Below are 21,086 nucleotides of genomic sequence, written 5' to 3'. Positions count from 1 at the left end.
ATAATGGCCATTATTGATTTTTAAAACTGATATTCTGCAAAAGAGAAAGGGTAAAGTTTGTTCTTTTCAGTGAAAATGAATGGAGGCAATGATGTTATAGGCCCTGTTTTGTTATAATGCAGAGTGAAGATGACGGTCATATAAATGTGTAGCTACACGAGGCTGTTTGGAGTCTGTTAATCATAATATCAAAATGAAACAAATTTCCTTAAATTATGCTTTTATTGTTAAGATAGTGAAACAGCAAGCAAGATGAGGTGAATGAGGTTATAAAGTACACTGTTCCCTTTGAAGATTTACTCATGCGTCAGCAGGCAGTTTTGGTTATGTTTATTATTTAAAATAGGATGAGTGAATAGTCTATTGAATAAGCTAAATTGACTGTGTGTGTGCGTGTGTGTGTGTGTGTGTTTGTGTGTGTGTGTGAATGAGTGTGTATGGGTGATTTCTCATACTGGGTTGTGGCTGGAAGGGCATCTGCTGCATAAAACATGCTAAAATAGTTGGCAGTTCATTCCGCTGTGGCAAGGAAAATAGGCGAAGGAAAATAAATTAATGAATAGTGTATTTATTAGAACTTTTATGGACAGTATACAGAAATGTAATTGAGAATAATGTCTATGTATTTATTTATTTATTTAATATATATGGCTTTTGTGTTTTATAAAATAGGAGTTGATAAACATATTGGACATGCGCAGATAGATAGCATTTTGATTGAATGTGGTGGGCTGATCTGGCCTAAAATGCCAGGGCCGATTTTTTTGCCTCAGTCCAGCCCTGCATTGTAGCAGTCTTTTGAATTACTGAATTCAATGTTTTTTTTTTGTTTGTTTTTACAGAGAGTAGTTGATTCAGACACACACTCTAGTACAGTAGGTGGCGATAGTACACCTTTTCATTGGATGCAGACCATCATTAAAACAAGAAGAAGAAGGAGAAATCATCATGTGACTCCTCAAATTAAAATTGCTCTCATTTCCCATTACATTGTTTGTTTTGGCATTGTTGATGGTCAATTCTTGACCAAAAAACCTTTTTACCTTAGTAAATTGCTCCTCATTCAATCTTAATTTTGATTTGTGAGAGAATGCAGACTTTTCTTCAGTTCTTTCATTTCTTGGGGATTTATTGGCCAACACACCTATTGGACCAATTTGAAGACATGGTGAGTTTAGGTTGTTTATTGTATACAGTATGAAAGCCCAGAAAGCAGGAAAGGTCCAAACTAATGTGAAGGGCTGACATGAGGGTAAATGCAAATCACCAATGTCTTGTGAAATATTGACAATATCTTATGACATTATTGAATGTTCAGGCTGGCTGTAGCTAACAAGTTGCTAACAGTGTCTGAAATAAGTTATTATCAGTATCTCCAAACACTAAAGACTATAAAACTCATAGAAAAAAAAATTACAACCAGCTTGCAAAAGTGAACTTTCTGAAAACGCTTGCTTTGGGTGGTAAACATCTTTAAACTAATGGTCTTCTAGGACTTCTTCGAGTCATTTCCTGTTTAGTCCAGTCGAGTGAGTTCAGACATTCACAAATGAAAACATAAACATTGAAAAGCTTCATTGTAGTAGAACTTTAAGTGTAATTTGATTGAATGCAACACAGATTTGTTTCTATGTAAAATACAGTGAGACTGCTTGCTTTAAAGCAATATAATATATACAGTGTTTCATGTGTAAATGTGTTTAGTTTTACATGGTTCTTTCACTTTAAGCAGTTTTTTTACTTATTGATTTACAGAGCCTATGCAAACATTCACATCAGCATTATCAGAGATGGTGACGCAGTGGCGCAGTAGTCCTGTCGCCTTACAGCAAGAAGGTCACTGATTCGAGCCTCAGCTGGGTCAGTTGGCGTTTCTGTGTGGAGTTTGCATGTTCTCCTTGTGTTCAAAAGGGTTTCCTCCAGGTGCTCCGGTTTCCCCAACAGTCCAACGACATGCGGTACAGGTGAATTGGGTGGGCTAAGTTGTCCGTACTATGTGAGTGTGAATGAGTATGTGTGGATGTTTCCCAGAGATGGGTTGCGGCTGGAAGGCATCCGCCGTGTAAAACGTGCTGGATAAGTTGGCGGTTCATTCCGCTGTGGCGACACCGAATTGATAAAGAAGGGACTAAGTCGAAAAGAAAATTAATGACTTATCAGAGATGAAATGTTTTAGATATTGAGATGAAAGCTTGCAGCATATATTGACATATTCATCAAAACACAGCTTTCAGCAATGCAAGATTATACTACTGCTCAGCTTTGTATTAGATTTTTATTATTAGTAGTAGTAGTAGTAGTATTACTATTATTATTATTATTTATGTTATTTTATGTTATTTAATTAATTAATTAATTTATTTATTTATTTAATTAACGACTTGAAGTGCTGTAAAAAAATGGGAATTTTTTTTAAGGTGCCATATTGCAACAACTTCCAATAGTGGATCAAATTTATATATTTCCTTGTAATTAATAGTTTTGTTGTTTGAAATGGAGTATTATACGCTTTAACACAGAACTCATGAATGACACCTTATACATACTTTCCTACAACTGATATTGCTACAGGTTTTTTTTTACTCTTTTTTTTTTTTTTTTTTTGCTGAGTATTATTAAAAATAAACATAATATTGTATTATTATGTACACAACATACCCTAGGTATAAATATTTCCTCTAGTGAATATTATAACAAATAAATAAGAAGTCTAATATATCCGGATGCATCAGAATAATGTAGCTACTAGCTAACAATGTTTATATATTATATTATACTATAATATGCCTGTCTTATCTGCCTCTGAGCCAACTTACACCACCACTGTCTCCACCACTGCTCTTATCAAATATCCAATCTGCGTTATTCTCATGGTCACTAAAATCCATCTTATCATTCTTCTTCTTATTATTATTATTATTTAAAGGTCATCATTTACTGACCTATTCATTGTTTCAAATCTGTATTATTTGTTTCTTCTGATAAACACAAAAGAAGATATTTTGCAGAATGCTGAAAACCCATTGAAAACTTTAGTATTTGTCCTTCTATGGAGGTCAGTGGTTACATGTTTTCAGCTGTGTTTAAAATATATTATTTTGTGTTTAACTGTAGAAAGAAACTCATAAAGGTTTGGAATCATTGTTCATTTAATTTTTGGGTGAACTATCCCTTTAACTTTTCAATGTTTGTGTGTTTATGTCTAAAGATATGCCAGCTTCTATCCAAAGACTATAGAAGACACAAGACATGTCACGCGTGTTTTTCTTGTAAAGAGTAACTGTCAATATGATGAATAAACCTCCACCCACTAGTACATGAGCCAATCATCAATCCCTATATGGTGAAAAAAGCCCGCCTTCTAGTACAGGAGCCAATCATTGACTGCTATAGACTGATGATACTCTGGGGGAGGGGCTTGGACCAGACTGTTTCTGCAGATTTTGTGTGATTGGAGATTTAGAAATGAAGCTAAAGGGACAGTTGTTGTTTATTTTAATGGTGATTCCTAATACATAATATATTTATTTTATTGGTGATTCCTCAGACACAGAATGCCTGAGAATACTGCCGGAGAGGCATTTCAAAGATGGCCGCAGAGTACAATGGCTTGCCTTAAAGGGACTATGTTCTATCTTAAATTAAGATTTAAAAAGAAGTTTGCTGTGAATAAATTGAGATAATCCTAACTATTTTTAACTTGACAAGGTGCTTTAACAGTGTAATGCCGAGAGCCAAGCTTTGATTAAGTCATGTTGTGTCGAAAACAGTGAACACAATAATTAGGGTACGTTTAATCTGCATTGGGTGTAACAATGTGTTTTTAATGAGCTGATCAGCAAGACTTTAGCAAGACTTGCACTTTTGGAACAGCCTTGACATTGTAAGTGTGTATGTGAGTGCATCTAGGTTTGTAAATTCCAGGTTTTGTAACCAAGCCAGAGAGTGATAAGCAAACTTTGAAGCAAATTTAGCAAGATTGAATAGCTTAAAGTAACCGTCTAACTGCTTGCCTGGATTTTAAAAAGAACATTCCCTTATCTAGCAACCATTCACAGGTATAAAAAAGCCAAACTGAAATGACTTACCACTTCAGTGTTTACAAGCACAATAGAACAGGGGAAAGTAGAAACACAAATAGCCTACTTCACAATGCGCAGATAATACAGAGCCATGCCTGAATTCCACCCTTCAGTGTGACTTAATTAATGTTTTATCTGAGTGGAAAATGAAACAATATCATTTAACGACCTTTCGTAATTGCTCTATGACACTGTCGGGATAGGGTAATTGATTTGAAGGTCTCATTTCCTTCTGCTTTTCCCTCTGATGGTTTCTTCATGTTTTGTTTGCATATCTGGGCATTACGATGAGTGGGGCTTGTTTAACACTGATGCTTTTGACAGGCAGGCGCTGTATCAGCAGAAACACAGCCTATAAATCGCCCTGGTTTCAGACTCCGCAAGGTTCTGAGGTCTATAAATGAACCTGGTTTCACCAAGATTAAAACATTGCATGCATTGCTGTAGAGCATTAAAGGGCTCATATTTTACTCCTTTTACAAGATATAAGAAAAGTCTTTAGCAACTTCAGAATGTGTCTGTAACGCTTCAGCTCAAAATATCTATCAGAAAATTTATTTTGAAATGCTGAAAATTACCATTTTGGGTTCAAGTGACAGACACAAATGAAGCAGATTCAGGAATCATTATATAGATTACAGATTCAGAGTCAAATATACACTCAAAAAATGACGTTCACTGTTTGTTTAAACTACTCACTTTAAAAGATCTGAAAACACACAATTGTTGAGTTTAGGGATGCTCCTTTTGGTTAATTTTGCCAATCGACAACCGCCGCTTGTTAACCGAATATGAACAGTAAACTGGTCAAATTAATATTAATTTATTTTTATTTATTTTTTTTTTTTTTGTGATCAACATTTTATTGTCTTTAGATTTACAAAATAAAAACAATTAAACCTAAGCGCACATTACCGAGAGTGTAGGTCTGCGTGAACAACAAAAACAAAACTGGTTGACTTTGCTCTTCATTAGCCAAAAATAATAATAATATCAAATAAAAATAAAGTAAAAACATTACTATTTACCAGTCAACGGACGAGCGTGCAGGGCAGGAGCAAGATGCCAAAAGGAAATTAACAAGTGTCCATGGTCATCTTGTTATTGTCCTCTTAAGTGCAGTTATGATGATCGCCACCAACCACGTCGTTAATTTTCTCTCATTGAGCTGAGGAAATGGAGACAGTGGCTGTTGCCTTCTCTTTGCTTTGTAGTGCTGCAGAGTATGTCTTCAGTGGCAGTGAAGTAACAAAATCCTTTGCCTTCTGAGGAGAGTCGAACATCATATGCTCACCTTTGTGCCGTAGCTTAATTACTATGGGATAGGTCATCTTTTTCCAGACTGGATTGAAGCTACTTCTCTTGGTAGTCGTGGCTAAATTGAAATCAGGAAAAAAATAGCATGCATGACAATCCTGTGAATATTTCACCGGATATGCCTGCCGAGCACCTTTTAGGATCAGTGATCTGTTATAAAATTATTAATAAAAAAAAAAAAATGATGTGTAAATTTTGTGTGACACATTAAATAGTGCATTTTACAATGCTAAATTATTTTATCATGCAAACAACAGCATACAGAACAACAAACAGAACATCTTCACCCATCTGCAATGTTTCCAACAGCATAGAAAAAATGAATAAACTAAATAAAAAGAATAAAATAAATAATCCAGCCCTATATATTTTTTACTTAAAACTAACACACTGACTAAATCCTTTTTCAGAGCCAGCATATGCTGTTTGTCCAATGTTTTTTTCTTCCGTCAAATAAAAATGTCAGGCTACCTAAAATCGAACGCTCCACGCAAAATAGGCCTATGCATTTAATTAATGCTCCGCTCTAATTATTATATCATAAGCCTCTGTCAACATTGTTAATATTAATCATTAAAGATGATGTCTTAAGCATCTGATTCTCCCTTAGAGTTTGTGTGCTTTTATTACCTCTCTCATTCATGGTACATGTGCACATCTTGCATGTGACAAGGCTCATGTTGACTTTTTGTAAAGTATAAGCTACTATGGCATATACCAATTTTGTTGTTTACATATGTTATTGCATTTATTTGCATACATGTTTTATACGCTATAAAATGACTCAATGCAGAACTCAATATGCATTACTTACAAAAGTAACTTTCCCCAACACTGGTGACAGAATACCAGTTAATATACGCTGCTGTATGGATATCCACTATGCTACTGTACAAAATAAACAACAAACTAGAAATTCTGTTGTGTGTTTAAAGCATTGTCATATATAGTTGTACTGATACTATGTGGCTGTGCTGATTTTAGTGATTGAGAATTAACAAGCACTTTTATTGTTTTTTTCTTTATTACAAACATCTACAGTTTTAAAAACTTTTAACATTATACAACTCATTCTTAATGTGCAGCTGATCACAGATAGTTGGAACAGAACTTTTAATCCCAGTTTCTTTGCAAATCCTGTTCTGTGGACATGCATATATGTATTACTAAGGAGACATGCTAATATGAGCCTGTCAATCAATTCAGTGGGTGGATAAAATTACACTTCTACGTCTTCTTGTAGTGGGCCTTAAAATCACTGGGATTTGAATACTATTTTAACATTAAGAAGCTTAAAAAGAGAGACTTGTGTTCATAACACACTAATATGACAGTGGACACACTATGCCTACATACAGTTCTGTTCAGCTTTCAAAAGATGATTTTGCATCATAGGTGCTTTTGAGAAAATCATATAATATATTTTGCATGTCAGTGTTGCGAATTCATGTTTTAAGGTGATATATTTGAGACAGATTTACAGTTTTGTGCTTTTATTTATTTTATTATTATTATTATTATTTTTACCATTACACTTATGCATTTATCAAATTAGACTGCACTGCACTTTATCTGTTCTTGCTTTCTCAGTTTAAAAATAGTTGGGGTTGGTTAAAAACAAAGCTTTATATAATGTAAAACAGAATGAAATGACTTTTTTTTATTCTACATCCCATTTAAAAATGTATACTATGCGTCAAATGTTTTAAAAGTATAAAGATGGGCTTGCTGAATTATGTTGTTTCTCAGGTCATGGTGGTTTATTTGTGACTCTGATCCATGCTTTTTACTCTGCAGTAAGTTACAAAAAGATCCATATGCCGTGTCCCTGTACATCCAATCCCAGCATCCTGTGATTCTCAGTTTAGATAACAGCTCTCCAGATTGGGACACAGCTTGTGGCAAAGGTTGGGAAGGTTTCCTTTTATACACACACACACACAAACACACTCAGGCACAATGAGGCACACACCCCAGAACTGAACTGCTGCCACACTTCACAAGTCTTGTCAACAAACCAACAAAACATCTGTCATTTTATTTGCCTCAGTTTGGCGAGTTTGATGCTTCAACTTTAACGTTATTTCACGCTTTAGTGAAAGTGCAACAATCACCACCTGGTGATTGCTCAAGCTTTTATTTTTTCCAACAGGGATTTGGTAAGAAGACAAATATAAGAAAACCATTGCTGCATGTCTTTAGTCTTTCTTCAGGACTCCAAATAAAACACAAATCTTCCATTATTTGCAGTGGGGTCCAATGTCAACTCCTCAAAGAGAAATGTTTTGAGAAAACAGCACTAAATCTTCTTTTTTCTAAGCAGAATATTTTCATATTTTTTGCTCTGATATGTGAATGTAGAGCATATTTAGGGGGAAAAAAACACTATAATTTACCACATGTTTTCAATTTATATATTTAAGTTGAAAGAAAAGTTGTTAACAATTTAGTGATTTAGCAATTTTAGTTTTTCATCAAGACAAAAGAGCTTGGAGGAAATTATGAGTTTACAGTTTTGGGGTTTTGGATAATAAACTTTCTTTACACAAAGGTAAAACAGAAGCTAATTTATTTGCTTCAAAAGTGAAATAAAAATAAAGAGGATTCCTTTGTGGTTAGGAATAATGATTTGTTAATTAAGTCAAAAAAAATTGTAAAATATTTGGGAAGTTTAATAGATATTAAATTATTAAGGGATGTCATGGCAAGAAAGGATTTTGCAAATAAATGTTGGAAATTAGGTTCTTAGCAAGGCAAGCTAATCTGTTGCATGTTCATTCTTTAAAATTATTGGCAGGAGCTTTGATTCATTTTGGTGTAGCTGCTCACGGGGTATGAAGGAAAAATTACAAAAGGCAAAAAATCTATTAATTTGAATCATTTTCAAAATTCATCCTAGTGCACATTTGCAGAGTTTTTTTTTTTTAATAATCGGGTATGGTAACTGTTAATAAATGAGTATTGTTTTTTTTTTTTTTTTTTTTTTTAACTGAGAATTATATAAAATGTTGAATAATGTGGTTGCTATTTATTTGGTCAACTATTTTCAAATGGTATGGCAACAGCATCCATATAGTTCTACGGAAGGGATTTTTAATATTTGTTTATTTCAATTTAGACGTGCAATGGGAAAAATACAACCATGTAGAACAAATTAGTTAAACAGATCAGGAAAATAAACGATTTAAGGAGGTTCAAAAAAGCATTTAAAAGATGGTTGTTGAGGATATGATGAGGATAGTTAGTTTGCGTGGTGGATGATGATTTTTTTATATATATTATTGTATTGTGAATAATTTAGTTTCTCTTTTAAAATGTTGAGGTACTGAGGTGCATTTCCCAAACAACAACGTAACTCACGGCTGAACTATCATAGTACGATGCATTGTTTAGGAAAAGAACTATGTAGTGTATCCCAAAACCCTCAGTTTCTCTGTCGCAGATCCATCGCTTGAACCACCTTAGTTATAACGTAAAATGCCCATAATGATGCTCTAAAGTAGGTGGAGTACCTAATTCTTTAGAGAAAAACCCATAATTTCTTTTTGCAAATATATTTTTTTACACGCACACGCATTTAAAATAAAATCCAATATTAGATTTGATAAAAACATGCACTCTCTTTCCATATTAACTGAAATATATGTAAATAGCACATAGGGCCTATGTTTACTTGACTAATATTATTGAACAGTTGAAGATTACATATTCTATTCTAAAACATATCACTTACAAAAGCTAGCATGTATTCTAATATCATATAAATAAATAAATAGATAAATAATGAGGCCATTTATTATAAAATGAAATGTAATATTTATTATTTATTAGAAATGACAAAAGCATACTTTAATAATAATATTAATAATATTAGTGATGATAATAATAATAATTATTATTATTGTATTATTTATTTTAAATTTATATTGTTTATTTATTTTAATTTTTTTTTTGAAAAATCTACTTATACAATTTTACACATGTAAACCACTGCAGAAAGTTCTAACCAGCAGACCATATACAGTCATATACAGTACAGATTTTGTTTTAAAAATAACCCACTATAAATTAAAAGAATTAACGTATGCTTTTATGTTTATGTTTTATGTTTTTTCATGTTTTAACGTATGTTTTTAAAAGTTTTGGAGACGTAATGTAAATTCCGCTTTTAAGTAATAGGTCCCCTATAGCTTTCGCCATGAGGCTGTCTTCAAAATGACATAAATGTTTTCGAAGTACACTGCGAAGGGAGCACAATTGTAAACATGAAGATTGATAAAACTGAACTGTTAAGATAGTTTAAAAACAAATTACACCTAAGAGAGATGCCCTTAATGCATTTTTATTTTTAATCATTTCAACTTTGAATGTTAAAATGTTTTAAATGAATAAGGCATAGGGAGATAAGTGGGAATAGAACACAGCCAAAAACTATGTTTCTAACTACAGCTCCAAAACTGTAGTTGCGAGTGCTCAAGTTTGCGACACAGTTTGGGAATGTTTGTTGGAACGATAGATTTGGGAAACGGCAAATCAACAAACTATCAACGGAACTTGTGACCTTAGTTGGCTAATGATGGTTTTGAGAAACGCATCCCTTTTTGTTTTATGCATTAACTATTCTTTCCAGCCATACTTAGTTTTTTAACAGTCAGGACCACAATTTAAAAAAGCCCTGGGCTTTATTGTGTTTTTAAAGTTGATGGTTTGATTTCAAAATGTGTTGGATTCTTGTATTTTTGTTTAGTTTGTTTAAAATCTGTCAAATAACAATTTAATTCTAAATTTTAAGAAAAAATAATTAATATGAATCAATGAATATTGCCTCAAGTCTGGCAGAAATACTGTAAATCCTTGTGTCAATGTTCTGTTGGATTTAACAAATATTTAACCAATTTTTAATCCAGAAGTGTTAATCAACTAATAACACATGCATGTTTTTACTGCTCTGTAAAAAAAAAAAAAATGCCTGTAGAGTTTTACAATAAAACAATATAAATGCCACTGCAGTATATACATGTAATACCTAATTACAGTATTAATAATGTATGTAGAGTAAATAACCATCCATTGAATTCCCCAGAATTACATAATGACACTTCACTTTTAATGTTTTATTTTATTTTTTTATGTTACTATGACTCATTTTTATTATTATTTTGTTTTCATCAGTTATGCACATTACACGTTTATTGTTTTACTTTAGTCTCATATGTGTTACCCAGGTGGTGTTTAGTAGTTGTCTCAATGAAATTGAGCAACTTCTGTGTATTAATATGCTTGTCTGTTTTGGCTGTGGGGTTTTTTCACAATGTATAAACATTGGGCTCTATTTTAGCTCACAAAATGCAGATGCACTTTAAAAATGACCTGTACCATGTCGAAAATAGGAAAAAATCTTTTGTCGAGTCAAATTTTGAACATATTGTCCCTATAAACCTAAGTCTATTATTACTATAAATTAATGAAATTTGGTAGTTTACTGTGAAATTGAAACATTTCTTTTGTGGATTATATTGCATTTTTAACTGTATGATTCTGGCAAGCACAGCTTTTTACATTGTGCATTTATGAATTAAATTTTCATTCATTCAGCTTAGTTCCTTTATTTATCATGGGTCGCCACCGCGGAATGAACTGCCAACTCATCCAGCATAAGTTTTACGCAGCAGATGCCCTTCCAGCCAGAACCCAGCACTGGGAAAAAACACCCATACTGTACATTCTTGCATTCAGTCTCATACACTACGGCCAATTTTTCTTATTTAATTCACCTACACCACGTCTTTGGACTGTGGGGAAAACAGGAGCACCCGGAGGAAACCTATGCCAACACAGGGAGAAAATGCCAACTCCACACAGAAATGCCAACTGTCCCAGTCGATACTCGAACCAGTGACCATCTTGCTGTGAGGTGACAGTACTAACCTCTGAGTCACCGCGTCGCCTTAATTTAATTGACAAAATACAGTTATTTTCTAAATTATCAATATAATAAAATTAAAATAAATATATTCATACATAAGTAAACTGAAACAACCCAGCAACCCATTCTATTAAATATGAAATTGACCGCATCCAAATGGCAACTCTGAAAAAAGAAATTGCCTCCATAAATCAACACAATTTTAATTGGTAAATGAATTTAGGGAGACTGAACACTGGCAGACTTTAGTGCAACCACTCCCGTTGACTTTAAATTGCATATATATTGAACCATTCACCCAGAGAGAATTGCTCACCTCAAAGCTTTACCTCAAAGGTACACAATGCTGCATTCAATTCCTCAAAAGATCCCTAAAAAAACTGCGAAAATAAAGCTACTGCAATATATCAGCTTGGAAAGGGTTACGAAGCCATTTTAAAGGTTCTTGGACTCAATTGAACCACAGTGTGAGTCATTACCTCTAAATGGCCAAGACTCGAAGTGGTGGTGAATGTGTACAGAAGTGGCCAATCTACTAAAATTTCTCCCAAGGGCATAGTGGCATCTCCTCTGAGAACTTTAAAATAAATCTTCCAAAATGTTTCCAAAGAATCACTGATATCTCTAGCATCAGCTTTGAGGTCAATGTTTGTGACGAGCAAGAGAACAATCGAAAAAGTATAGAAAGACAAAAACTATTGCTTCCCAGGATGAACATCAAAGCTCATCTTCACCTGGATGATCTGTGGAGGAATTCTGGGAAAACATCCTATGATTTACAGCTAATGCTGATTTTACTGTAGGATAGCACAAAATGAAATGTAGTGGCTTAAACTTATTTGGATATGATATTTGAATGTTTTTAACCCTAAAAAAACATCTTGAGAATTATGTGAACAATATATAATGTTAATATTAATTATACAAATTTTAATAAAATAAACACACTCTCAGAAATAAAAGTGCAAAATACGTCACAGTACCTTTTTAATGCTTTGGTCCTAACAGGTCCCTAAAGGTACATATTAATACCTAAAAAGTACAACAGTGTACCTCATAGTACCTAAAAGGTACAAAAGTGAACCTTAAAAAGTACAAAAGTGTACCCTAAAGCAGTGTTTGCCAACCCTGTTCCTGGAGGTGCACAAACAATACATATTTTAGTGGTCTCTCTTATCTGACACAATTGCTTCAGGTTTTGGAGTCTCTTTAAATGTTCTGCTGTGCTGATTCAGGTGTGTTTGATTTGGAAGAGGTTGACAGTGCGTACTGTTGGTGTGCCGTCTGGAACAGGATTGGGAAAACTGCCCTAAAGGTAATGTTCATCTGTACGACACTAAAGTGTATTTTTTTAAAGGGTACCACCCCAGTGGCAGATTTTATACCTTTATTTCTGAGTGTGTATAGTATTAATTCAGTATTAATGAAAACAAACCAAGATTAATAATAGATTAGTTTATATCTCAATCAATTGCCCATATATCACTTGGAACCCAGAAAGAATGTTTCTTTATGGAATGTTCTGTAAATGGTTTTGCTGTATGCATGTTCTTCAGGAAGCATACAGTAAATTTCGTTATAAACCAGCCAACAATTAAGGAGAATATCTATCCATCTATCTGTGTGTAACACCACCAGTCCTACGCCACCCAACCCGCTAAGAGCTGGTATCGAACTGGCAACCTTCCGCATGGGAGACGGTTACTCTAACCAGGAGGCTAAGCACCATGGTCTCTAGCAGTTGTCGTTAGAGCACCTTTAGAGGTCTGAGGAGTGAGGTTTAACTATACTGCACTTCAATAGCTGGCCTCCATTACACTCACCCCCCTAAACTCCACTCCCATCCGAGTCACGGCACCATTGTAACCCCGCCGGTCATACGCCACCCAACCCGCTCCAAGCTAGTATCGAACCGGCAACCTTCCGCATGGGAGTCGATGCTCTAACAAGGAGGCTAAAGACCATGGCCTCTAGCGTCTGTCGCTAGAGCACCTTTAGAGGTCAGAGGAGTGAGGTTTTTTTTTACGTGCATAAGCTGAAGCTTCGGCATAACTGGGTGATGCCGACAAGTATCAAACCAGAACAGAAAAGTTTACATTTGTGGAAAATTACAAGATGGTGAATGGAGTGTAAACGGTGTTACTGTGCCAGGCTGCACTCTTAAACTTACTTGGGTATAATATTTGAATGTGTTTAACCCAAAAAAAAAATCCTGAGAAATTTAAGCATGATACATAACCTTAAAATTAATTATACTAATATTAATAAAATAAATATACTCTTAGAAATAAAGGTACAAATTTTATTGTTGGGACAGTACCTTTTAATTTTTTTTGTTTGCCTTGTGTGCCTTCAGAAGAAGGTTTGGGACAGACTGCTCTAAGGGCAGGGGTGTAAAGTAACAAATTACAAATACTCACATTTCTATAATTGAGTAGTTTTTTAAGAAATTGTAATTTACTAAGTAGATTTAATAATGTGTATTTTTACTTTCCCTTGAGTTTTTAGGCCAGTTTGGTACTTTTACTCCACTACTTTCCTTCAACTACTATTTTTTCTTGTCTATGGGGATTAGAAAAATCTGTCCTGTCATTTCTGTCCAATCAAATCACACATAGAAGGTAAATCGCATCATGCTGATCTACCTCAAGACATGGGCAATTTATTGTTGCAACAACCTGTTTTAAGCATTAAAAGTGTCTAAAGAAGATGTCTGAAATCTTTACACGCATTGACCTAGAGAATGTTTAGATGCATATCACTGATGAGAAGATGACAGATGTTTACTGCATGATGACTGAAATGGCCTTAAACGCCCAGCAGGCACAAGATGTCAAGAGATGTTGTACCTCAACATTGTAGAACTCAACGTCAGGCCGATGCCAATGTCCAACGTACAACAATAAACCAAATATAAATGTCTAATGAAGCTTGATGTTGTGTGAACGTTACAAAAATGACATCTATTAGATGTTGGATTTTGGTTGCCATACCTGAAGAATTAATGTCAGTTTTTGAAGTCAATATGATTTAAGATGTTGGCTCAACATTGGATTTTAGTCCTTTTTCAACACAACCTAAAATCAACCAAATATCAATGTCATTTGACGTTGTTATTGATGATCAAAATGCCGTTGTCCTCACTCTGGCTAAACATTGAATTTTGGTCACCTGATGTCACAACCTAAATCTAACCTGATAGTATCGTCTTATGATGTTGTGTTCTTGCTGGGCATAGTAACTAAATGCACTACAGTATGTTACGTTTACAGACATCCAGGGCTTAATTTGTGCCAGAGCAAGCTGGCACCTCATTTTACAGACCCTCCTCCTCACACGCACTCCCACTCTTAACTTTCTTTCTCGACTCCCCAACCCTCTTCGTCCGAAACCTGCACATTTGCTTCTGAGTGTGTATAGTATTAATTTACTATTAATGAAAACAAACGAATATTAATAAATTTATATAATAAATTAATTACCCATATAGCACTTTAAAAGCATGGTTCTTCATAGAATCTTCTGAAAAGAGCTCTGCTGTTTGTATGTTCTTCAAGCTGTTCAAGATGTTTAGAACCATTTGTCTTAAAAGTCCACTCTAGATGATTTATGAATGGCAGAGAAGAGACATAATTTATGCTTTAAGTCATTTAGTAGGGAAAGCATGCATGAAACTCATTCATACCACAAGAATTCAAACTATATAAAACATAGTTTCCTGGTAAATGTCAAAGAAAATGGAGTAGCATACAGTACACTATTCTGATTGCAGCAAAAGTACTCTTGAGTACATCATGTTGATTTGGTTTGAAATGGTAACAATTGTACTTGATTGTCATGAGAGTCACAAAGCTTGATGTTTCCTCTTCCTCGTGTAAACCCAGACCGATATCTTTATATAACATCAGCACGTGAAGCAGCAAAATGAAGGATAGCACTCTCACCAGTGGCAGCACTACATAGGACAAGGGCAGCTGCCAGCATCATAACTTCACAGGGCATTAATTGTTTCACCACTGTCAGCAGGATTGTCTCTGCTCGTTGAACCCTGGCCAAGGAGCGGCCCATCAGCCAAATTGGAGTCCAGTAGATATGTAAGTAAGAGTTCCAGGGAATGATGTTTTCGCATTACAGACTGAAGTGTCAAGCTCAATTTCCGGGAAAAAAAATATGCTGAGGCCAGGTAGAACTCTGAGCTGCTGTAATATTCACAGCAGAGACTCGAAATGCGCAACAAACAATTATACATTTATACATGCTTACAGAATGACAGCCAGCTCAACAACTGATCAGAGTAGGGTTTTTAGTGTTCATATAAGTGTATACAAATTATAGCATTTTTGCTTGCTAGGTAGAAAAGAACTGGCAAAACTCCCATAGATGGTGTTTTAGCTCTTTCTCTTTTCCCCTAAATCATTTGCCTAGGGTTTTCTTTTTCTTCTTCTGTGTAATAGAAATTCCTGCAGTTGTTGTCTTTGTCTTACTTTGTTGAAGTAGCCTACACCTTCTGTTCAGTAACAATAAGTTTTAATGGGTCATTCATGAATGATAATTTATTTTTATATTCAGTGAGTGATAATATTGTGATTTTATGACAATTTTATGCCACTGTTTATATACTGAGTGCAAAATGCATGCAAAAAAAGACTGTACAAACACAAAAATGCAAAAAGGATGACAAGAAAATTTAAGTTAATTAGATTTTGTAATTTGATGTTAGAGAAATAGTGCTAATATAAACTTTGGTGATGTACATATAGAGTGTAAAGGCAGATACTTTTTCAATGAGTGCATGTAGATGGTCCGGCACAATCTTAGCAGTCACAGATCCTTTGACTTAAAACCAACCCTGACGCACAGCTCTCAAAAATGTAACTACACATTGTGTCGACGAAGAGCGCAAGCTCTGTTATTGGTTGGCTTAGTAGTGTTAATAAGTGTGGGCAGTGCTGAGAGCCGCGGTAAAGTAGCGAGCCCAATGGAGTGCATGTTTAACTAGTTCTGAATCTTTTTGAGGAGCTCTATATGAATATTCGTTATGATTTAAATTGTTGCACATCCTCCAACTCTCGTATCTAAATGAGCAAGTTTTTGCTACTTGTACATTAAGGAAGAATTACAGGTATTTCCTGTTTGTAAGCGAAACGCACGTGAAGAAACTCAACTCAGAAACCCCATAGAAACTTCACAGCCAGCTAGCGTTTTGGAAGTATTACATTAATATTATATTGTTTGCAGAGCAACACAAACACAATGCAAAATAACACAAGATATGCGTCACAGTATAGTTACGATCTTATTGCCACATTGGATCATTATGATGACAAGATATATGCCTTAAGTGATTTCCTGAAGATAAATGCTAAAAAATAATGCAACTGAAACAACTGCAGCAGTCGCGATCGTCTGATCTCATATGAAGCAAAACATTGTGATGGATTATGATGACGATACATTGTGAAGCTCTTCCCCTTCACACTGTTTCAAGGGTCAAGGGGAAGGGGAAGAGGTACGGGTACAAAAATAGAATTGGGATTGATTATTAATCTGGGGTCGCCACAGTGGAATTAACAGCCAATTTATCCAGCATATGTTTTACGCAGCAGATGCCCTTCCAGCCGCAACCCATTACTGGGAACAGCCATGCACTGTCATTCACACACATACACTATGGACAATTTTAGCGTAAACAATTCACCTATAACACATTTCTTTGGAATTGTGGGGGAAACCGGAGCACCCGGACGAACCTACATGAGCACCAGGAGAACATGTAAACTCCACACAGAAATGTCAAATGACCCAGCCGAGGCTCGAAACAGCAACCTTCTTGCTGTGAGGCGACAGCACTACCTACTGCGCCACTGCTTCACCTTTGGTCACTTTTAATTTTTTATGTGAATGCAATGTGATTTATATTGTATCACAAAAAATTATTGAGGTCGCATCCATATATTGCACGAATCAGTCATTATATTGATTATTGTGACAGGCCTAATTTTTTGCTGAATTCTGAATCACTGGATATCTGTAGAGCTGCTTGGAGGAATATGATATTTCATAATTGAATAATTTTGCAATAGTCACACTATTATTGAACTAATTAACTTTGAACTACATTTTAGCTTAAAGTCTACATGAAACGGAAGCTGTGACCATTTTTTTTTCTTTTTTTCTTTTTCGTATTGTGATGCAGTTTCTAGAGAAACAGAATATTAAATGAGAAAACAGTGGATGTGGCTTGTTTGATTGGCTTGCTGATTGGATGTAATAGGCATTTCATTCAGAAAGATTAAGAAAGGCTATGGGGGAGTTTATACAACCCAACAGACACCTCATTCTCACCGTTTCTGTTTGTTATAAATGCTGATAGTTGGAGCAGCATGGTTAAGTATGTTAGCCTCTTCCAATTCCTAAGATATACAGATGAAGTCAGAATTATTAGCCCTCCTGAATTATTTGGCCCCGTTTATTTTTTTCCCCAATTTCGGTTTAAAGGAAAAAAGATTTTTTCAACACATTTCTAAATATGAGTTTTAATAACTCATTTCTAATAACTGATTTATTTTATCTTTGCCATGATGACGGCGAAGCAGTGGCGCAGTAGGTAGTGCTGTCGCCTCACAGCAAGAAGGTCACTGGGTTGCTGGTTCGAGCCTCGGCTCAGTTGGCATTACTGTGTGGAGTTTGCATGTTCTCCCTTATGTTTGCGTGGGTTTCCTCCGGGTGTTCCTGTTCCCCCCACAGTCCAAAGACATGTGGTATAGGTGAATTGGGTATTCTAAATTGTCCGTAGTGTATGGGTGTGTGGATGTTTTCCAGAGATAAGTTGCAGCTGGAAGGGCATCTGCTGCGTAAAAACTTGCTGGATAAGTTGGCGGTTCATTCCGCTGTGTCGACCCTGGATTAATAAAGGGACTAAGCCGACAATAAAATGAATAATTGAATGCCATGATGATAGTAAATAATATTTAACTAGATATTTTAAGACACTTCTATACAGCTTAAAGTGACATATAAAGGCTTAACTACGTAGGTTAAACAGGTTAACGGGTTAGGGTAATTAGGCAAGTTATTGTATAAAATGGCTTGTTCTGTTGACAATCGGGGAAAAAAAAAAAAAGCTTAAAGGGGCTAAAACATTTGACCTTAAAATGGTTCATAAAAAAATATAAAAAGTGCTTTTATTCTAGGCAAAATAAAACAAATAAAACTTAAAAAAATATTAGACATACTGTGTCAATGTTCTTGCTCTGTCAAACATAATTTGAGAAATATTAAAAAAATAATAATAATAAAAAACAATTAAAAGGGCGGCTAATAATTCTGACTTTAACTGCATGTAATCTAACAATTTACTGGAAAAAAAAACAGGAAGTGCATTTTCAGATTACAATTAAAGATTAGAAGGGCAAATTTATTTTTAATGATATGCACAGACGAGTTGTTCAACACAAAACTAGCAATGTGAGCTAACAAAATCAATCTGTATACTTTTGATTTCATGGGAACTTTAACTAAGTTGCAGTTTATTTTAATTAGTCTAACTTGCATTATTGACCTATTCTGACAAGGAATGAATCCACACTGAAATGACTTGAACTAAACAGCAACATTATACATGTACTAAAGGCTAAACATGTCCCATGGTTGAAGAAAGTATACAGTTACTAACTGATCTGACAAGAGATGAGAACAAAACCTAAAACTAAAACAAGCTGTATGATGACGCTAGTGTGTTTTTAGAGCTTTATAATAGCTCTTTTTAAAGGGTAAGTTCACCCAAAAATTAAAATGCTGTTAAAAATCACTCGACCTTATGTTATTCCAATCCCCTGAGACTTTCTTTGGAACTCAAATTAAGATAAATTATATGAAATCTGAGAGCTCTCTCATTCTTCATGAGCAGAAATGCAGTCATGATGTGTTTAAAGCCCAGAAAAGGGACCAAAGGGACCAAACTTGTCAAAATATTCCATCTTACTTCAGTGGTTCAACTGTAATCAAACAAAGCTAACACATTTGTGCACCAAAAAAAAAAAAAAAAAGTTCTTTGTCAGTCTATAACAGATCAGGGTGTCCTTGGATTTAATCCAAAATATCTTAATTTATGTTTTGAAGATGAACAAAGGTCTCAGGGGATTGGAACAACACGATGATACATATTTAATAGCAGGCTTTTTATCAAATAATAAAAATATTATTTTTTTATAATCAATCACCATTGAACTGACTGCTATATTCTATCATTTGCATAATTTTTTTGCCACATTTATTGTTACTGATCTGAGTTGTTCGCGACACCCACCATTTTTGGAGATGGTTATAAACATACATATGTTGCACGCAGCAGCTCACAAACACACACCAATAGGCCTATGTAAACATGAGCATATTGACAACACAAAAGTTCATTTATTCATTTGTTTAATTTAATTTAATTTAACCTCACCTAATGAGACTGGTGGGCACAAAGTTTACAGCACAAGTCTTTTCTTGGATTATTTTTGAGGACCACCACTTGGAGATAATCGTCATGGCTTGTATTGTATTGTTAATTTAATGTAGCGCCGTAAAAGTTTTAGAAAGTGTAGGCTAGTGACTAACGTAAACACGCCAGGGGTCGCAATCCAATGAAAAAAAAATAATAATCCAAAGGCTGATGGCATTTCTATTTTCATGTTGTATTTCTAATGTAACCATTCATATCTTCTGTAGGTTATGGGAAAAAAAATATGGTCATTTTAATAGCTTATTAAAATTTATTTGATTTTTGGAATTCCCAGTGTAAGATCACATTATCCCCCGACCCCCACTTTGGGAACCACTGGTCTAGACTAAAACTGGTAAAACAGTAGATTAATTGAACTATTCATGATTCAACAATGAAATAAATTTATTTTTAGATTGCATAATAATATCTCCTCTTTGATGCATTTGGAAGAATTTACTCTGTGATTTATTTTTTAATTTATTTCTGTGGAGCTCTGTTGAAACAGTCTGTATTATATAAAGTACTATTTAAATAAAAGTGGCATGACTTGGTTAGCAGGTGGGCTCTTTTGACTTGGGCCTGTAAGCAAACACATCCTGGCAGCCGTAGTAAACACATAACAATCTGCTTGACTACTAAAGCAGCAACACAGACACCACCAACAACATGATAAAGTTTTTGGAAAGCCAGAAGAAAATGTTTGTGAGTCAAATGTTCATTTATTGATTTGTTTAATTTAATATTAACCTCACCTAATGAGACTGGTGGACACAATGTTTTCAGCATAAGTATTTTCTTGGATTATTTTTGGAAACCACTACTTGGAGATCATCGTCATGGCTCATATTTATTGTTAATGGAATATGATGCCGTAAAGGTTTTAGAAAGTGTAGGCTGGTGACTAATGTAAACATCCCAGGGGTCACAATCCAATGGGAAAAAAAAAAAAAAAAGTCTGATGGCTTTTTATTTGCATGTTGTATTTTTGATGTAACTATTTGTATCTTCTGTAGGTTATGGAAAAAATATGGTAATTTTAATAGATTATTAAATTTATTTGTTTTTTGGAAACCACTGGTCTAGAACTGGTAAAACAGCAGATGAATTGAACTAATTTCATAATTCAATATTGAAATCAGGCGAGGCAGAGGTGCAGTCGGTAGTGCTGTCGCCTCACAGCAAGAAGGTCGCTTGGTCGCTGGTTCCAACCTCGGCTCAGTTGGCATTTCTGTGTGGAGTTTACATGTTCTCCCTGCCTTTGCATGGG

The 21,086-nt window shown here is 34.7% G+C and overlaps 1 protein-coding gene across 1 annotated transcript in view; it reads left to right on the top strand.

Moving 5' to 3' along the window:
• The first annotated feature begins 948 nt into the window (after positions 1-948).
• The window catches only part of LOC563710 (leucine-rich repeat transmembrane neuronal protein 4), a 202,826-nt gene continuing 182,688 nt past the window's right edge, over positions 949-21,086 (top strand). Inside the window, exon 1 of the mRNA XM_073914618.1 lies at positions 949-1,168. The gene's annotated coding sequence lies outside the window, so the exon portion shown is untranslated. The remainder of the gene's footprint in view (positions 1,169-21,086) is intronic.

Source organism: Danio rerio, chromosome 10 (genome assembly GCF_049306965.1).
Source record: "Danio rerio strain Tuebingen ecotype United States chromosome 10, GRCz12tu, whole genome shotgun sequence".
NCBI classification, from domain to species: domain Eukaryota; kingdom Metazoa; phylum Chordata; class Actinopteri; order Cypriniformes; family Danionidae; genus Danio; species Danio rerio.
This window is presented reverse-complemented; position numbering and strand designations above follow the sequence as displayed.